The 20,394-nt window shown below is 35.5% G+C and overlaps 1 protein-coding gene across 2 annotated transcripts in view; it reads right to left on the reverse strand.

Annotated features, from left to right (window-relative positions):
* The window catches only part of FBXL17 (F-box and leucine rich repeat protein 17), a 464,528-nt gene that overhangs the window by 40,563 nt on the left and 403,571 nt on the right, over positions 1 to 20,394 (reverse strand). The window lies entirely within an intron of this gene.

Genomic DNA, 20,394 nt, shown 5'->3' on the forward strand with positions numbered 1-20,394 from the left:
ACCTTAATACACTAAATATTTTTATTTCAAGATATTTGAAAAGAAACAAACACCTGGCATTTTATGCAAAAGTATATTTTCAGTAAAGGGACTATTTTTGCTAAAGTAAGTGTATTAACATGACTTGATTCAGTGTGTTTTTTGGTAAGAGAATTCAACTCGATTTAATTGCAACAAATCTTGATGAAATTCCATCATCTATCCACAATATACGAAACAGTCATTAAATTCAGTCAACTATTTTTCAGGTCCAGAGAGAGATGTCTTCAAGAAAATAGACTATGATTGACAGTTCCCTTAAATCAGTAATATCATAAATATTTATATACACAGTTATAAACAAACTATTATCAGTTTAGGAAATGCAATTTATCCTCAGTGATAATAGCTTTGAAATTTAAAAGCAGAATTTAAACATTTTAGTTCTCTGAAATTTTATGCTTTAAACAAAAGCAAACTCTTCCAACTAAAGAATATCAGATAATGTAGTTCTCTACTAATTATTACATTTCAATTTTTTAGAATATGTATGTAGCATAGGGTAACCACCATGTGCTTAAAAATTATTTGTGTGCACTAAATACATCACTTGCAAGAATGGTTCAGATGCTAAATGAAAGATTTTAAATAAAACCGCATCCCCAAAAGCTTCTATTTAAGTCCTTTGCATTTACTGAAGATTCTTATAAAATCTACTGAATTTCAGGTGATAATCTCTTTCTCAGGTAAAGCCTATAAAAGGTGAACGTTGCATCCACAGAGGAAAACAAACAAAGTGCAATGTAGTTAATTTCTAGAACATATTTATTAGATGCTAAATAGAGTAAGCCTCTCTAGAGAAAGCATTACATCTCAGGGGATTAGAAGATTTGTGAAGCTACTATCCTCTCATAATGCAGGGATTATTAACTGTAAAATATTTTCAATCATTACACTCGGAGTACATTATCACATCCATGAACATAAGCTATATTTCAGACTGTAATGAAGCATGGTACTGTATGTTTTAATTGCCTTTATAAGCTTCACATAATATCTGTAACTATTCTTCTATATATTTTGAATTTTATTAACCCAGATAAATCACTATCTCATTTTTTGATATTGTGGGAAAAGAAGGAATTCCATATAAGTGAAATAAGCAGGTAGCAGAAACTTACTACTTTATAGTAGGTTAATTAATGTGAAGCTGCCATTTTTGTGGGTTGAAGTTATTAAATATTGGCAGCTTCAAATGCTTCAACTTATACACTGAAAGTTTCTTATTTTGACTATTTTAGATTGAAGTAGTTCTGGAAAGTTTTATCTACTTCTTTATCTTTTAAAATAGCATTTACTGGACCTAGCAAAACTTTCCCTTGATTATTATAACTTTACTGTAATGAGAAGCTGTGCTCCAAGCTATAAGAACTCTCTACTAAGCCCAAATGCCTAAAGGGCCATGTAGATAAAGTAAATGAGCAAAGCTGCTTTATTATATTTCTTTGACACAGACACATTTTGTTTGCATATTACACACTGAAACATTTTTCTCCTCTATAAAAAAAATGCACTTGCTCCCTTTCTTTTAATAACACTCAGCCCACTAAGCCTGCCTTCCCATTCCTCACTTTGATGGACACTCAGAAGTAACAAATATTTTCTTCAGTTTCTTTTTAGCCAGACTGTAGATAAATGGCAACCAACACTAAGCTTCAGCATTGGTGAGACAATGGGGATGAGTGGGGACTGTGAATATTGAAATGCCCTCCCTAAAAGTAGGGGCAGTAGAAAACCAGATACCTCCATCTGCAATCGATATACTGCAGTCAATCTAAATTCCCAAGAACTAATTATGTTTTTTAGGAATGGAGATTCAGTGCTTCCAGATCTTCAGTTCTTCAAGGGAGACGTGAAATAAATTTTTTTAAATGTGAATCACCTGATACTTGTGTTAGGAACTGAAAAAAATCAACAAACAAAAACAAAAATACTGTGTAGATCAACAGATTGGGGGCTAAACTAAACATGTTTGTGAGATGGATATGGACCATAAAGCACTAGTTTGGAATCTCTGCTCTAACTGTTCCCACATGATGCTCTGTGGTTTTGCATCTCTCTATGTATTTCTCATTTCCCTGTTGTCATAGCTATTTTTCAGTAACTCCAGGTTGTTGGACAGCTTGAGAAATCAGATAATCTCACTTGTCACAACAATATATAAGGTTGGAATGAATGGGTTTGGCAGGAGTAAAGAACAAGAGGGTTCTTTGAAAATATTTAAATTTAGTTTATTGATTCCAACATGACATCACAGGGCGGGTTTTAAAGAAATATTTACTATTGGTAAATAGTACAGTACTAATGCAACTAGGAGTGCCAGAGGGACAGGCAAAAAGAGCAGGTGTCAAGGATTATTACCCTCTCACAGCATCCCCCTTTTAGGGTAGGAGTTACAGTCAGAGTCATTAACACTAAAAGATTTCAAAAAGCTAAACAAGGATTATCCTTCAGTAACTAAGCAAAGCATGGGGATCTCAGAGGTTGTTTTCTTTCTTCCATAAAGTAAAGGCAGCTATCTGAAGATGATGCAGTCTTGAAGACCATCTAAAAACATCTTTTCATACTTTCTTCTCATCTGCCTTTATTTATTTCTTAAAAGTTCTTATTATGGAAATTTAAAAACAAAAGTACAAGAGATTTTATGCATGTACTTTGTGGTATCTATTTTAATTGAACAGGGTTTTTTTTTTTTTAATAACTTGCAGGCTTTTTGTTTGTGTTCTAGTTGAAGTTGGTTGACAAGTGATCTCCAGACAACTGAAATTTCACTATAGTTTGTATAATAAAAATCATCATTCATGGCATTGCCTGAATAAAAATTGAAGAGAACAGAAATGTTGTTTTATCTCAGTAATTTAAGAGACTGAAGAACTTTTCTTGTGTATTTCATCAACATCTATATAATAAAAATGAAAACCATTAAGTCATTTTGATTTTGTCTTTTTAACTGTAACTTGATTTGTAATCGTTTTTTTTTTCTTTCACATCTTTATTGGAGTATAATTGCTTTACAATGTTGTGTTAGTTTCTGCTGTATAACAAAGTGAATCAGCTATATGCATATATATATATCCCCATATCCCCTCCCTCTTGATCCTCCCTTTGATTTGTAATCTTAAGCTTAAACAAAAAGATTTCGGCAACATACTTCTGGAAAATATTGATATTTCATATTTCACAGATCTTATTGTAAGACATTTCCTCCTATATTTATTTTACTTTAGATTTTCAATGTAAGCAATTTTAACTTTCCTGATATCATTTTGAAAATAGTTAATAGAGGCAATATTTATAGTGGTAGTAGTCAATCATATAATCATTATTGAAAAATTTATTTATTGAGCACTTCCAAGGTAGTCTAAACACAATATCTCATCCTCACTGTAACACTACACAGTATTGGATTGAACCACATGAAATTGTTCTCTGTAGACTGAACATCTGCAACTGCAAATGAATCAACCCATAAGTAATATTAGCATAACCCTTATGCTACAGAAAAGAACACTGAGCAGACAGAGGTGGAATGTAGCCAGTTAACAGCAAAGCTAGGATTCACAGCCAGGTCAACCTGGTCCTAAAGCCTGTATTCTTAAATTAAAGAGCTGTCATGGGGGCATGTGATGACAGGTGAGGACAGACAAGGGGAAAAAGGAGGAAGACAGTTCCTTAACTATAAGACGTTTACAGTTTGCCTGGGGAGAAAATAATAATCTCAAAATTAACCAGGAAAAATAGAAACCATCATACCACAAAGTGCAAAATGACGGGACATTTGTTTTCACACCACGGTCTGAGCTTTACTATTACAATTTCAGAAGCAATTTTTCTCTGACCCTCTTCATCCCCCCTGAACTGGTTTTCTTGAGGCCATCAAGGCACTATGTCACAAGCTGGCGGGAGGGAAGCCTTGGTCATATGATCCAAGGACTACAAGTGAGCTTTCTTTAATACACCCATAATCACACATTTATAAGAATAACATTTTGAGGGAGATCAGCTTGGTGCTTTGTGACCACCTAGATGGTGGGATAGGGAGGGTGGGAGGGAGACGCAAGAGGGAGGAGATATGGGGATATATGTATATGTATAGCTGATTCACTTTGTTATAAAGCAGAAACTAACACACCATTGTAAAGCAATTACACTCCAATAAAGATGTTAAAAAAAAAAAAAAGGGTCATATAAAGCTATTTTTATGCAACTTGTACTTTTCCCTTGTTGGACATCTTTATATTTGTAGAAAAGCACATTCTATTTATATTAATGCTGTATCAATGTTTGGCCTAAAATCTGTCATTTTATTTTATTAAAAAAATGTTTACGTCGTTTTCAAAAAAAAAAAAAAGAAAAACATTTTGACTTTGATATCAGTACAATTCACTGTACAAGAATGAACTTCTAAAACATTAATGACTCCAAGCCTAGTCCTCTCTCCAGAGCCCCACATTGCATTTTTGCATCTGGGACCTCACCTAGATATTCCACAGGTGTTCAAAGACCACATGTCCAAAAATAAATTCACCATTCTTGACTCCAAACCTATGACCCCTCTGATTCCCTGTCAGGTCACGGCACCAATGAGTTGCCCAGATCAGAGCCGGGAGAGTCATCCTTTACTCCTCCTCTTCCTTGGCCGTCATGTTCAATCAGGAACTTATTGTACTATTGATTCTATCTCCTCAACAGCTCTTCAACCTCCCCCAGATTCTGCATCCCCACTGCCTCTGTATGTATTTGGATCCACAATATCTCTTGCTGACCAGTGACCCAGTTCAATTGGTTTCCCTGCCTCCAGTCTTGCCCCACTTCAATCTAGCCTTCACAGAAAGAAAGCTTTCTAGTTTCCAGTCATATCAAGCATACTTAAAAGATGAAGAAACAACCTTATTTACTTGCAAAGCCCAGTTTAGGGCTTGAACCCCAAAGCCGGGACATAATAAACATCTCAATTTTTTGATAGGTAAGCAGCCCCCACTGACAGCCAGGTCAGGCCTATAAACTTAAGTTCTTAATGGAAAGTTTATACATGACAATAATCAAGTAAAACAGCAAAAACCAAACAGAAGTATATTTTCCCTAAATAAAGTTACTAAAGGATCAAAGATATAAAACAGTAACAACTATCTCAGTGCCTACGTATTATCAGTCTGGGGTCACGCTCATGTATTGTCAGTCTGGGGTCACGCTCGCATATTATCATTCTGGGATGATGCTTATGTATCATCAGTCCGGGGTCACGCTCACGTATTATCAGTCTGAGATGATGCTCGCGTATTATCAGTCTGGGGTTATGCTTGCGTATTATCAGTCTGGGGTCACGATCGTGTATTATCAGTCTGGGATGATCCTGAATTGCTATTAGACTTTTTACTCCAGGAGTAACTTTCCAGCAGATTGCTAAAGAACCCTGAATTCTGCTGAAGTACCCCCAGGTACTTCCTCAATTCCAGGGATGGGGCAAAAGGAAGAGGAAAGTGAAAGAGAAAGCAGAGGGAAGAGGGAAGGAAAATCCCAAGTAAGCTGGATTCCTGGTTTCCTGCTTCCAGCTCAAAGAGGGCAGTTCAACTCTGTTTTGCTAAATATATTGTGGCTCTTCATAAGACTTAATTATAAAAGGGTAATAATGCTTTAAATAGTAATTTAAAAGTTACTGCTCTAGTTTAAAAAATTTAGAGCAGATGAAAATTGTTAATTCAGGCGTAGCAACTAATTGTGCAAAAATAGCTTTTAACTAAATAATCATTAACATAATACCAATCTCTCTTTCATAAATATAAAACGGTCTATTCTGTGTCTTCTTAAACATTCTCTGTTTACAAAACATATCTAAAAGCAGCTTATCTCAAACTCAAGATTTTATCTGATATTATTGTGATCAATTCCTTTTGCTCTGATTTCTCACATAATCTACTTTTGATTAATGAGCAAGTATACCCTTAAAACAAGGTATGTGGAATACCTCTTCAGACTTCTATCTTAATATTTGCTTACTATTTGTGGAATAATGTACACTTAGTACTTAGTATCTACTGTGAAGACGAGACCCTGAAATATATCAAATACATACAATTGCAGATATTTGTAAATACAGCCAGTTACAGATAAATCTGAACATACAATCACAACATATGTGATGTCCATATATACATACATCAGATACACACAACACACCACATAGGTACATACAGGCAACAGATGTACACATATACATACATCTCTTGTCTTTGGATATATAGTTGAAGCTATAACTTACCTACACTAAAAGATTATTTTCAGGCCTTTGTCCATCTGGAATGATTCTCATGGTAAAATTTCAAATCATACTATTTGAGTGGTGACTTGCCTTTTAATACATTATATATGTTTTATATTTTCTCTGGGCCTCACCTGCCTTAGGCAGCTGTGGTCTCCAGTGCTAATCTGTGGGTCTACCTTTGTGCCTCTGGGTAACATTTCTTGAGAATGATGTATGGAACTGCAGTTCAACTAAGCAGGAATATAAGGACATGACCATGTTGGGAACCAATCTAATCTTAGGCCCAAATGAACTGAAAAGGAAAAGAGGTAGACTGCATGCCTGGAGCAGACTTTTTTTCTTGGGGAGTTTAGCAAATCTGCTTAAATTCCCTAGATCCAAATGTACATTTTGACCTTTTCTTGGAAGCTAGATGACAGGCCAGTCAAATAGTGAGAATAATTTCTACTAATACATATTTTTTGAAAGCATGTTCCTTAAACATCACAGCCATTAAAGGTATGTTATATCTAGCATGTACATCCGGAATTTAGTACTTTAAGGCTGTATATACTAAAGCATAATGGGTAAAAACTACTTTAAATAAAGGTAAAATAAAAGATAAAGCATACTCTGTAATGACCTATATGGGAAAAGAATCTAAAAAAGAATGGATATACGTATATGTATAACTGATTCACTTTGCTGTACAGCAGAAACTAACATGACATTGCAAATCAACTATACTCCAATAAAAATTAATTTAAAAAAGAGATAAAGCAATATAGCAGCCACCAAAGAGACTATGAATAACATAACAACAACAAAAGGAGTGACAGTTTATGAATATGTATTACCTGATAACATGGTGTTAAGTTCTTTTATATACATTTACTCAATTAATCCTCATCCCCTTCTTGTGATGTAAACGCTATTTGTGTCATATAAATGAGGAGGCTACATTTCAGATGAGCTTGTATGACTTAAGGACCACAGCTAATAAGAGGTAGGGACAGGACTGGAGCCCAGATCTGTTGATTGTACCAGACTCCGACATTGCCCCTCCTACCACTGGATAATTAGAAACAACTCATAAAGAAAAGAAGGCAACAGGATTCCGGTGGGGAGAACATATCTAGGAACATGACTAATAAACATGAATTGTTATGAATAGTAAACTGAAGTAACCAAAGAGATTCAAAAGCAACTAAGGACTTTCATTTAAACAGTCTGAACAAGACAAAGAAACTACTCAGTCATAAACATTATGCAATTTTGGGGTCGCTTATGATACTGCTGTTACATTAAACTTAATTTTCCTTTAATTAGGCATATCTCTAGTTTCCATTCTGCATGGAAAGTAATGTGATACTAGATTACAAGGGCAGACATTTCCCAGTCAGACTGGGAAATATAGTCAACTTTTGAATCACAATTAATTCCTTCATAAAATAGATAAAACTCCCATGACATATATAGTAATTCCTTGATAGAGGAAAATATTAATAGCTAATTTGCACCTTCCTACCCTGTTGTCCTCTACCTCTCCTTGACCATATCATCCATTTACACTTCACACATTTACCTTGTAAAGATCTATGAAGTATGACTACAGTGTAATGAATAAGGAATAGTCTGAAAAGATGACTAATTTGAAGGAGATAACAGTGATCTAAATAGGAAAGTTCTAGTATGTTGATTAAAGGTCAGTCACATTACTTTATAGACATCCTTTGGGCATTACTACTGAACAGTTTCACATGCAATAGCCACAATACGTACATATAAGCTCAGTACCAAACACTGTAATCTCAGCACAGTGCCAAATCAGAATAGCTGCAAACTAATTTCTCTCCAAAACAAAGCAAAACAAACAAACAAAAAATCAACCAAGCAAACAAATAACCAACAGGACTCTACTTGGTATCTCCTGTACTTAGTATTAGGGTAAGAACTAATTCTCATGTATTTTGGTTATTTAGTCATGGTAGATTTATTTGCTAATTTCATCAATATTCAAAATATTGTCTTCTGTATACAGAAAAATCCATTCATTTATCCAACAAATGATTATAAGTATCTACTAGGTTCCAGGCATAGTTCTTAGGCACTGGAAAATGAAAGAACAGGTTAGGTGGAAGATAGATAAAAAATACATGATTTTAAAGCTAAAAATGTCCATATATTCAAATTTAAAGGAACCTTGGGCCCATTCAAGAAAACTATATATACAAAAACTGAAAGATGTGACCAAACATCTGTAAACAATTAATTCCCTATAAAGAGCCATGAGTTCAAAGAAAGGGAGAATCCCTGTGTCCTGGAATCATCAAAAAAGACTCCATAGAAGTGGGCTGTGAGCTGGATCATGAAGCATAAATGGGCTGATAAGTGATGAGAGGCTATTCTAGAAAGTGCATAGGGGAAGCAAAGGCTCTGAGGTGGGAATGTACATGGTAGGATGGGGTTCAACAAGCACATCAGTAAGCATATGAATCTATGAAAAGAAGCAGTGGGTATCAAGGTCGTAAATGAAGATTGGGCTCTTCCTACAAGGGTCTGAAATGCTAGTTTGGAAAGTTGAACTGTATTGCAAGATCCCAACAGCCTTATACTTATGGATCTGGGATAGTGATCTCCTGCTGAAATGGCTCTTTCTGCTGTGCCAACACACACTTTTGCTGACTGCAGCACAACAAGTGGCCACAGTGATAGATTCTGCCCCATGTTAATTATGACTAACCAAACCTGTGATGATCTCACTTGTATACTTAAATGAACATAAATAGATGTTTAGAACAACTTATACTGAGATTCCGGGTGAATAAATGAAAAAATTAAACAGAATTCTATACTGTGAATCAATGCAGATTGAGTAAAAATACAGTGAAGGGAATGTTTCCAGTCAAACCATTTTGAAGATTCATTATTAACTCCTTTAAGTGGATCCTGAGTACTTAGAAAGAACAATTGCACCAAGTTTCCATGGAAAGAACCACAATTTGTGCATAGTGTCTCAAGTCTGTCAAATTAGTTTCAAATAATGATACCTACTGTATGTGAACAATGTTTATTGCTCAGTGGCTACACATAACTTACATATTCTTTAGACTAACAGAGCTTCAAACCATAATTAGCTGCCTCGCCTAATGAGCACATGGAACTTTAGGAAGGTGGTTGAATGAAATCGTCTTCAAAATCCTTAAACGACAATGGAATGATGGAAATACAAAGAATAGCTATTAGTTCCACAGGTCTTTGAAACATTTTCCCCCTGAACTAAAACATTTCTCCAGCCTATCCTGCATCATAAGCTTAAGTACCACAATCTTACTTTCCCCACTAATTGAGGCCTCTTTGCCTCAGGAATTTCTCAAGGAAACGTAATACAAATGGCAGCAAACTCCTTCAAATTCTTGCCCAATGAATTCTGAGACTTTAAATACAATATAAATCTTGAATGCAGAAACAAGAGAGATAAGTGGGACGGCTGCATTCAAAGATGGGGGAGGCTGTTAAAGTTAACCAATGCTAAGGTTAACTTTCCCTAAAGAATCTCACTCAGAATTCAGTAAAACTCACGCTTCAGGCACTGGGACCAGACCTGAGCTATCTTCTGCTTCAAGGATGTTTAAACATTTCAGGGATAAAATTCAATCTTGAGGAAGGTTAACAAATATGTTTATATTTACCTTACTATAATTGAAGCTAAATGGCTTAATACATAGGATATATATTGGTTGCATTCTAAGAATCTGCTTCGTTAGAAAAGTAGGGTCACTAAATTCTTCTTGGAGAGCTACGCTGAATTAAAGTAACCTCACCATAAGCCACTCAAATAAATGCAGTTCAGAATCTCCAATGTCATTTGCTCACAGTATGGGATGGGGGTTGTGGGGACAGATGTTCAAGGGTGGGTAAAGGCCTGGCCAGGGGGAAATAGGGGACAAACTATTCAAAGAAGTCAAGAAAAGAATCATTAAAGGAAGGAAAGAAATAATGGAATTGGGCCTGACTTTTCTGAAAACTAACAAAGAAGGAAATGAAGTAAATTAAAATTCTTTCATTCTTAAAAACTTAATCAGTGACAAATTACAAGTAAATATATTAGGACTTCTGCTTTACAGATGAAGAAGGCTGACAAAATTTTTAAGGTAAAAGTGCAAAATGAGAAACAGCATGGTGTAGTAGAGAGAGTCCCACTAAAGAGTGTTCATCTAAAACTCACAGCAAACATCAGACTGGAAGGCGCAATAATGTAAGTGTCCATTAAAGCCAGGAACAAGCCAGAGATTCTCTGACATTCCTAGCACCCAGGGTATTTATGGTCCTAGATAATGGCAATAAAATAAGAAGAAGAAATGTGAAGCCTAAAAATTGGAAGGAGACAAAATGATCGGGATTTTCAAAAGATACAATTACTTACCTAAAAAATGCAAGAGACTCAAACTGACAAACTATTAAAAAATACTAAGAAAGTTTAGTAAGTTGGACAGTTACAAGATTCACAAAACCAACTGCATTTCAATATAGTAACAACAACCAGTTAGTATTTTTTTTTTTTTGAGGTTGAGCAGAGAAAGGTTATTGCAGGGCCAAGCAAGCAGAATGGGTGGCTCGTTCTCAAAAAACCTGAACTCCAATCAGTTAGAATTTAAAAGAGAAAAAAGATCCTACTGACAATAGTAACACACACACAAATAACATTATATAGGAATATACCTAACAAAACATGAAATAGCTTTGTGAATAAAATCATAAAACTTTATTAAAGTAATATAACATGACATAGAAGAAGACAGAAATGGAGAGTTGTACCTAATTTACAGATGGGACAATTTAACGCTATGAAATACATCCTCTCTTCAGAAAAACCTATACATTCAGTGCAATCCCTCCAAAAACCAATATTGTTTTTAAATAAAATTTAAGAAATTGATTGTATAATTAGTATGAAAGAATACTGTGTAAGAATGAGAAAAGGCAATTTTGAAAAAGAATTAAGGGGGAATAAATCTACTAGATTTCCTGTCAAAATATAAAATTACAATAACTAAAACAGTATAGTATTGGTGACAGAATAGACAACAGATAGAAGAGATTCCAGAAACAGGCCCATAAATATATGGAACTTCTGTCTATGAGAGAAGTGCCATATCAAATCAGAGGGGAAAAGACATCGATAAATGATTCAGAGACAACTTATGATCATTACATAAAAATGTGTAGATCCCAACCCTACATGTAAAAACAATAAATTCCAGGTCAATTAGAGACCTAAACTAAAGAAAATAAAATTAAAATAATTACAATACTATAGAAGAGTATCTTTTTGACTTTCGGTTGAGGAGGTCTTACTTAATATTAGAAAACAAAAAAATAATAGAAAATAGAAAATGGTGTTCATTCTGTGCCTGATGCTTTGCATATATTAACTCATCCACCTCACAACAACCTATGAGGCAGATATTATTACTATCCTCATTTTATAGCTGAGGAAATGAAGGCTTTGAGAGGTTATGTAAGTTGTCTAAGATCTCAGGGTCAGTAAGTGGCAGAGCTGGGATTCAAATCTCAAGTCTCAAGGCCTAAAGCACATCAAAGAACAGACTGATAAATGTGGCCCCATAAAATTCAATCTCTTAAGGACAAAGATATTTTAAGCTAGGGTAAATAAGTGGCAGATTGAGAGAAAATATTTGAAGCATGTAACAAAGAATTAGTATCAAGAATATATTTTTTAAAATTTGACAAAAGTCTATAAAAATAGAAAAGTGAACAATGGCTACAAATAATTTAGAAAAGAAATCAAACTGGCTAATAAATACGTAAAAATATTCATCTTCACTACTAATCGAGAAAATGCAAATTAAAATGTCACTGAAAGGATTTTCTTATTGGACAGAAGAGCAAATAAAAAGGTTTGCTAATACAAGGTGTTGGGAAGAATTAGGAAAATGAGCACTCTTACACTGCTGATGGAATTATAAATCTGTGTGGCCACTTTGGAGGGCAATTCAGAAATACCAATTAAACTAAAAATGAGAGTAACTCAGGATCCAGACATTTATGCTGGATCATAAATGCTCACTTTATGGAGCACTTACTATGTTCTGAGCCTGTAACTCAGCACCTGATATATATTACCTCCTCTAATGCTTATAACAACTCTATGATGAGGAGAATGAAGCTCAGATTGTTTAGGTAACTTATCCAAGGTCCCACAGCTAGTAACTCTAGAGCTGGGATTTCACCAGCAAAATATATTGCTTTGTTGTACACAAGGAGGTCCACCGAGGAATTTGTAATAGTGAAAAATGAAAAAGAGCTTAATGTTGATCAATAGGGGAATAGATGAATATGACATGGCATGTTCATTTCATGAAATTCACAAAGTGGTTAAAAGAATGAGGTAGATATATATACATCAACATAGAAAAATCTCAAAAGGATATTGTTAATATTGTAAGGGTACATACATATGAATATGTATAAAAATAGTCTGCAGGAAGTACACCTGTCACAGTGTTTTCCATTAGGGAAGGGGAGCAGTAGCTAAAAGGAATTTCAGATTTATTTGTAACATTATACATGTTTTTAAAGGACAAAGTATTCATATATTATTAGTACAACTAAAATGTAATCTTAAAAAAAAGTTCACAATTTGGTGCCCAAAAGACTTGGGTTCAGATTCTAGGTTTGACACTTATTTCCATATTTGGCCAACCAATCAAATGTTGTAAAGAGATGTAATATAAGGACTTGGGGAAGACTTCAGGTTTGATGTCTAGGTGGGCACTGGGGACCATTTCTGAGGGAGTTTCAGTGTCTTAACCAGGGTGGGAAATAGCTATCATAAGACTATAAGTGGTTTACATAGGCAAAACATTCTCTGACATAAATTGTACCAGTGTTTCCTTAGGACAGTCTCTCAAGGCAATAGAAATAAAAACAAAAATAAACAAATGGGATCTAATCAAACTTACAAGCTTTTGCACAGCAAAGAAAACTATAAACAAAACAAAAAGACAATCTACAGAATGGGAGAAAATATTTGCAAATGATGCAACCGATAAGGGCTTAATTTCCAAAATATACAAACAGCTCATACAACTCAACAACAAAAAAACAAACAACCCAAACAAAAAATGGGTGGAAGATCTAAATAGACATTTCTCCAAAGAAGAAATACACATGGCCAACAGGCACATGAAAAGATGCTCAACATCACTAATTACTAGAGAAATGTAAATCAAAACTACAATGAGGTACCACCTCACACCAGTCAGAATGGCCATCATTAAAAAGTCTATAAATAACAAATGCTGGAGAGGGTGTGGAGAAAAGGGAACCCTCCTATACTGTTGGTGGGAATGTAAGTTGGTGTAGCCACTATGGAAAACAGTATAAAGGTTTCTCAAAAAACTAAAAATAGAATTACCATATGATCCAGCAATCCACTCCTGGGCACATATCCAGAAAAAACTATAATTCAAAAAGATACATGCACCCTTATGTTCATAGCAGCAGTATTTGCAATAGCCAAGACATGAAAACAACATAAATGTCCATTGACAGATGAATGGATAAAGAAGGTGTGGTATATATATTCAATGGAATATTACTCAGCCATAAAAAAGAACGAAATAATGCCATTTGCAGCAACATGGATGGAATTAGAGATTATTATACTAAGTGAAGTAAGTCAAAAAGAGAAAGACAAATACCATATGATATCACTAATATGTGGAATCTAAAATAGGACACAAATGAACCTACCCTCGAAACAGAAACAGACTCACAGACAAAGAGAACAGACTTGTGGTTGCCAAGGCGGAGGGGGTGGGGAGGTGAATTGGGAGGTTGGCGTTAGCAGATGCAAACTATTATATATAGAATGGATAAACAACAAGGTCCTACCGTATAGCACAAGGAACTATATTCAATATTCTGAGATAAACCATAATGGAAAAGAATATAAAAAAGAATGTATATATATGTATAACTGAATCACTTTGTTATACAGGAGAAATTAATACAACATTGTAAATCAACCATGCTTCAATAAAAATAAATTTTAAAAAAAGATTGTAAGTAGCTTAAAGACAAGGCCATATTTTGTATCACAACAGTAATTAGCTTTTCACACAATAGGCTCACAAGAAACACTTACTGAATTTTTAGAGATTTTAGGAGGATGTGTGTTTGTGTGGGTCGGTGAAGGCAGAAGGAGTATCAGGAAGCTGGTATGGACTATGAAGCTGGCTACCAAGAGGCTAGCTGTGAAGAAAAAAGAGAAGGTGCCATTTGTGTGGAAGTGACAGATTGAAGAGAGGTTTGTTTTGCTGCCTTTGTTATATTCTGAATGGGCAGAGGGGGAGGTGGAGAAATGGTGTCAAGTCTTGAGGCAGGACAGAGGAAATGGGATGAGAGAAGCACATGTGCTGGGTTAAGAGAAGTGACATTTTCTTCTGGGAAGGGAGCAAAGGAAAAGAAGATCTGTAAAGAGTTGGTGGTGATACTGATGATGGTGATGATCACAATGATAATGACGTCACCTTGTAACTTCCCTTGATTCTCTTGGAACACTTCTGAGATACGAATGGTTCAGAGCTTCCTTGAGAATCTTCGATCCTTAAGTGAAGCAGATCCATTAACTCTTCACTGCACTGCATCCTGGAGACTAGGGGTGCAGGTCAGGAGAGATGAAAGGCCACATTCTGATCCTTAGACGCCTTCCCCTTTTTGTCTAAGGACAGCATTCAGGGCTTAGCTTCATAAACTCAGCACGGGAGGACGATATTTGCTAAGGGCGACAGTATCACTGCTCATTCTGCAAATACTGACAGCGGTGGGTAGAAATTCAAATCCAGTTGAGGGCCAACCCAGGGAACTTTTAGGGCTGTTCAGTGTTCAGTGAAACAGCACAAGAGCATGTGCCATACAACTGAAATGGATGTATTCGGATGAGCACAGGTAAAGAAACAGGAAAAACACAGGGAAAGACTTCAGATTTCATTCTATGAGGTTGGTTTGTTTTTGTTTTTTAATGAGAGACACTTCACACAATCACATGAGTATACAGTGCAACCATGAGTCCACCATACGGAAGTTCAGCATTCTACAGGAATACATCATTATAAATTTAGTAGAAAATCTAAATGTAAAACTAGTAAAATGTTTATCAAATCTAGCTTTTCTCTAAACCATATAAGCAGTTCACTGAAACCAGAATAGTGTTTCAAATCAGAGTATACAAAAGGTGGAATAATGAGGCACTAGAGTCAAGGGGGAAGACTCCAGTTACATCTGCTGATTACACTCCTCCTTTGAAAAGTGAATGTTTTCAAAATGGATTAAGAATTAACATGTTGAAGTAAGGTTGCAAAAGTCCTACTGGAAAATACCCAAATAATGGGATTGGATGACCTCTCTGCTGAGAGGTAAAGGGGGATAATGGGCAAGATAAACTTCCCCTGACTGATTTAAGCCTAGGTATGTAAGTCCGTACCCTTTTTAGGTACACAGTTGCAGAGGATATTTGCTGGCTGTTTCCTAATTATTCGCCATCCTCCTTCCCTTGTCCTAAAAACACTCAGATTTCCTTTAAGAATCAACCAATCCCCGAATTCTTAGCTGTAGTTGGGTTAAATGGAGTCCATCTTTAACCCTGGAGTTAGGCTTTGAAGAGCTTAAACACATCTATGAATTCCATACACCCGGCCAAAGCGATAAGTGGACATTTGATACATGCCAGTCCCACTAGAGTAAACCCCAGGACTTTGCTGGGAATGCTGGGACACAGATTCTTTCTTTCCTTGGGATGATATTTGTGAATTACTGGGTCTACAACTACCATAGCCCTTTTTGCTACCACAAGGAGAGTCAGCCTAAGGACAACACCAATAGACTGAGGGAGACAAAATGCAAAGAACTGCAGGAAAACAGAACTGGAGCCTGAGAACACGAACCTCACAGGTAAACAGAACTACCTCTTCAGGTTCATGAGCCAATCAAATTCACCCCTCCTTTTTTGTTTAAATCAGTTGAGTTGGTGTTTTTATTAACTGCAACCAAAAGATTACTAACTGACCATATTCCATTCGTTTGATTAATGGTTTTAAAAATAAATATGGATAGAACACTGAACTACATTTTAGTCTTCGATGGAGAGGCTAATAAACTATCTTTTGTGTAGAGAAAAACTAGTTTCTTACTATAATTGAAATCTTAAAATATATTATTTGCTTAAACCCAACCATCCCTTCATTATTTTGGGAACTTCCTAAAATTTATGCCATATGGAATCTGGAGGGGGATGTTTGAATTCTAAATGAAGAGTCTCAACCATTAAAAGCTGTATGAAACATAAGTAAAACATTTTTGCCAATTTTTTTTATTTGTATACCCTATTTTAGATCTGGGAATCTGATGCTAAAAATGGTCTCAGATTTAATGCTGATTTGTACTCAATGCCAACAATAAAAAAAAAAGAACCCTAGTTAATGTCTTTTGGTGTTTTTATTTTAGAGAACTGCTATTTCATAAGAGCGGTTTCCCAGATTGAATAGAGGCTGGGGTCGGGGAATGGTTTATTCTTTTTATGTGAAGAAAAATTTCCACCAATAGTCTGGAAAAAATATGCAACAGTCTTTTCTGTAAGAACTTATGAAAGTAATGAGATTTTTTTTTCTTCCTTAGCTTCTAAGAAATTTACAGTGAACCACATTGTTCTTGCGTAATCTAGTCTTGGGACATATAATTTTAGAAACCAGATGTACCTTTTTGCATGTAAAAATAAAAGTAATTTTGGTGCTTATAATAAATCAATAGCTAAACAGGAGAGCTGTGTTTACTTTAGCCTTGTCTGCTGCCTTGTTCAGCTGCTAGAACAAAATACCTTAATCCAAACTTGACTTCCCAAACATTTCATCGTTATTGCTAGTTCTCGCTGTCTCCCACCATCTGTGTTCAATCAGGCTGACATCTATTGGTTCAAAGAACTTTACACATATGCCAGCAGACAAAGGATACTTGGTGCCAGATATCCGCGCTCACCCATAGGTACCTCTGGACTTCTCACCTCATCGTTTTGCAGATATTTTCTCTGACTATATAAAACCTCATTTAATACTTTCTTCCTCAGACAATAGATTTTTCTTCTTGTGGTGGGGCAGTCTAGTAAGCACCTAAACTGGTTGCTTAAAGATCTTCTGGGTAGAGCAGACTTCACCTATGCCCCACTGGGTGGTGTAGCTGGTGCAGTAAACACAAAATCCAGACCCCAGGTATTATGTCCATAATTTATTCAATAAAGACTAGGTGGTTTGGGACTACAATAATCAATCTCTTGTTTTCACAAGGTTTTATAAAATGTAAGACCACCTAAACATGGTTTAAGGTCATGCTTTTAAAGTCTAAAACAAAATGTACCACAGAGATTGGGAAGGCTCTTAGTCATGGCTAAAGTTGCTGTGAGAACTCCACCTGATCCACATCCTAGGTGAACACAGGGGTGGGTAGAGTTGTCCCATTAACTTCAATTTCTTTTCTGATGTAATTTTCCTTAAAGCTGCATCACTTCCTGCTTACCTTTTTTTTGTTGTTGTTAATATATTGGAAAATGTCTTTTATTCTTTTTTGTTTTGTTTTTAATATATTGGAAAATCTCTTTTATTCTTCTTTTTTAAATGTTATTTTATTTATTTTTTATACAGCAGGTTCTTATTAGTTATCTATTTTATACATATTAGTGTGTATATGTCAATCCCAATCTCCCAATTCATCCCACCACCGCCACTACCCCCGCTGCCTCTTTCCCCCTTTGTGTACATACGTTTGTCCTCTACATCTGTGTCTCTATTTCTGCCCTGCACACTGGTTCATCTGTACCATTTTTCTAGGTTCCACATATATGCGTTAATATACAATATTTGTTTTTCTCTTTCTGACTTACTTCACTCTGTATGACAGTCTCTAGATCCATCCAGGTCTCTACAAATGACCCAATTTCGTTCCTTTTTATGGCTGAGTAATATTCCGTTGTATATATGTATCACAACTTCTTTATCCATTTGTCTGTCGATGGGCATTTAGGTTGCTTCCATGACCTGGCTATTGTAAATAGTGCTGCAATGAACACTGGGGTGCATGTGTCTTTTTGAATTATGGTTTTCTCTGGGTATATGCCTAGTAGTGGGATTGCTGGGTCACATGGTAACTCTATTTTTAGTTTTTTAAGGAACCTCCATACTATTCTCCATAGTGGCTGTATCAATTTACATTCCTGTCAACAGTGCAAGAGGGTTCCCTTTTCTCCACACCCTCTCTAGCATTTGTTGTTTGTAGATTTTCTGATGACGCCCATTCTAACTGGTGTGAGGTGATACCTCATTGTAGTTTTGATTTGCATTTCTCTAATAATTAGTGATGTTCAGCAGCTTTTCATGTGCTTCTTGGCCATCTGTATGTCTTCTTTGGAGAAATGTCTATTTAGATCTTCTGCCCATTTTTGGATTGGGTTGTTTGTTTTTTTAATACTGAGCTGCATGAGCTGTTTATATATTTTGGAGATTAATCCTTTGTCCGTTGATTCGTTTGCAAATATTTTCTCCCATTCTGAGGATTGTCTTTTCGTCTTGTCTGTAGTTTCCTTTGCTCTGCAATAGCTTTTAAGTTTCATTAGGTCCCATTTGTTTATTTTTGTTTTTATTTCCATTTCTCTAGGAGATGGATCAAAAAAGATCTTACTGTGATTTATCTCAAAGAGTGTTCTTCCTATGTTTTCCTCTAAGAGTTTTATAGTGTCCGGTCTTACATTTAGGTCTCTACTCCATTTTGAGTTTGCTTTTGTGTATGGTGTTAGGGAGTGTTCTAATTTTATTCCTTTACATGCGGCTGTCCAGTTTTCCCAGCACCACTTATTGAAGAGACTGTTTTTTCTCCATTGTATATCCTTGCCTCCTTTGTCATAGATTAGTTGACCATAGGTGCGTGGGTTTATCTCTGGGCTTTCTATCCTGTTCCATTGATCTATATTTCTGTTTTTGTGCCAGTCCTATATTGTCTTGATCACTGTAGCTTTGTAGTATAGTCTGAAGTCAAAGAGTCTGATTCTTCCAGCTCCGTTTTTTTCCCTTCCTGCTTACCTTTTTTAAAATGTAGTTTCACAAGATAAAAATGACATCAAATAAAGAGATTTGAGGATATACGATTTCTGACAAGACTATTCTTTCCTCCAAGAAACTCAACAATAAATAGGCATTATGGTTAATCATTTTAAATGAAGTCAAGTCTAAAATTTGCTATTTTTATTCCAGACCACAGGCTATACAAACATCTTTCTTCTTTCTTATATAAGAAAGTAAACTTCTTAAATAAGCTATCCTATTTCCCCTGGCGGCTGGGCATAAAATGTGCCATTTAACTAAAGAGTATTTTACCTCTTCCCTTTATCCTGTTCATTTCCAGCAAAATAATGTACATCTTTTACCTTCAGAATAGATTGAATGAGAAAATGTCTCAAACATATGTGGTTAAAGAAGTTTGTTTTCTGAATTAAAAATCCTCAGAATGAGAAACCATTTTCTCAACATGCTAAAAATTTAGTCTTTGAGCATGATCAAAGGTGTGTCACTAAGACATAGCAACTTTGGGTCTAAGACTCCTATTTAGGATTTCCTATTTCACAGCCTGTCAGGGCATTTCTATCCTTTCCTAAGGGCATTTCAAAGACATGAGTAAAAGTTTCTTCAATATATAAACCTTAAATATATTTAACCCCGTTAACTTGCAAATATTAGTAGATTAGGACCACCATGACCACCACTACTATTACAACTATGATTCCTGGTTGCTGACAGAAACTGTCAGCTTCCTAGAAAGGAATAAATACAGTGTTGTGGGGAGGCTTCCTTATTTTCTCTTCTAATTTCTAAGATTCCTGAGGATGTAAAATGATCTTGTGAGGACGCTGGTAAAACCGCAGCTGAAAATCCAGAGAATGAGCATTCTATAAAACCTAAGAACGAAATAATATCAAAAGCTTTAGAAAGCTGTGGATTTTTTTTTTTAAAAGAAGGTGAAAGATGAAAGGAAAACCTGCACAAGTAGCA

This window comes from Balaenoptera borealis, assembly GCF_965194805.1.
Source record: "Balaenoptera borealis genome assembly, chromosome: 2".
Taxonomy (NCBI): domain Eukaryota; kingdom Metazoa; phylum Chordata; class Mammalia; order Artiodactyla; family Balaenopteridae; genus Balaenoptera; species Balaenoptera borealis.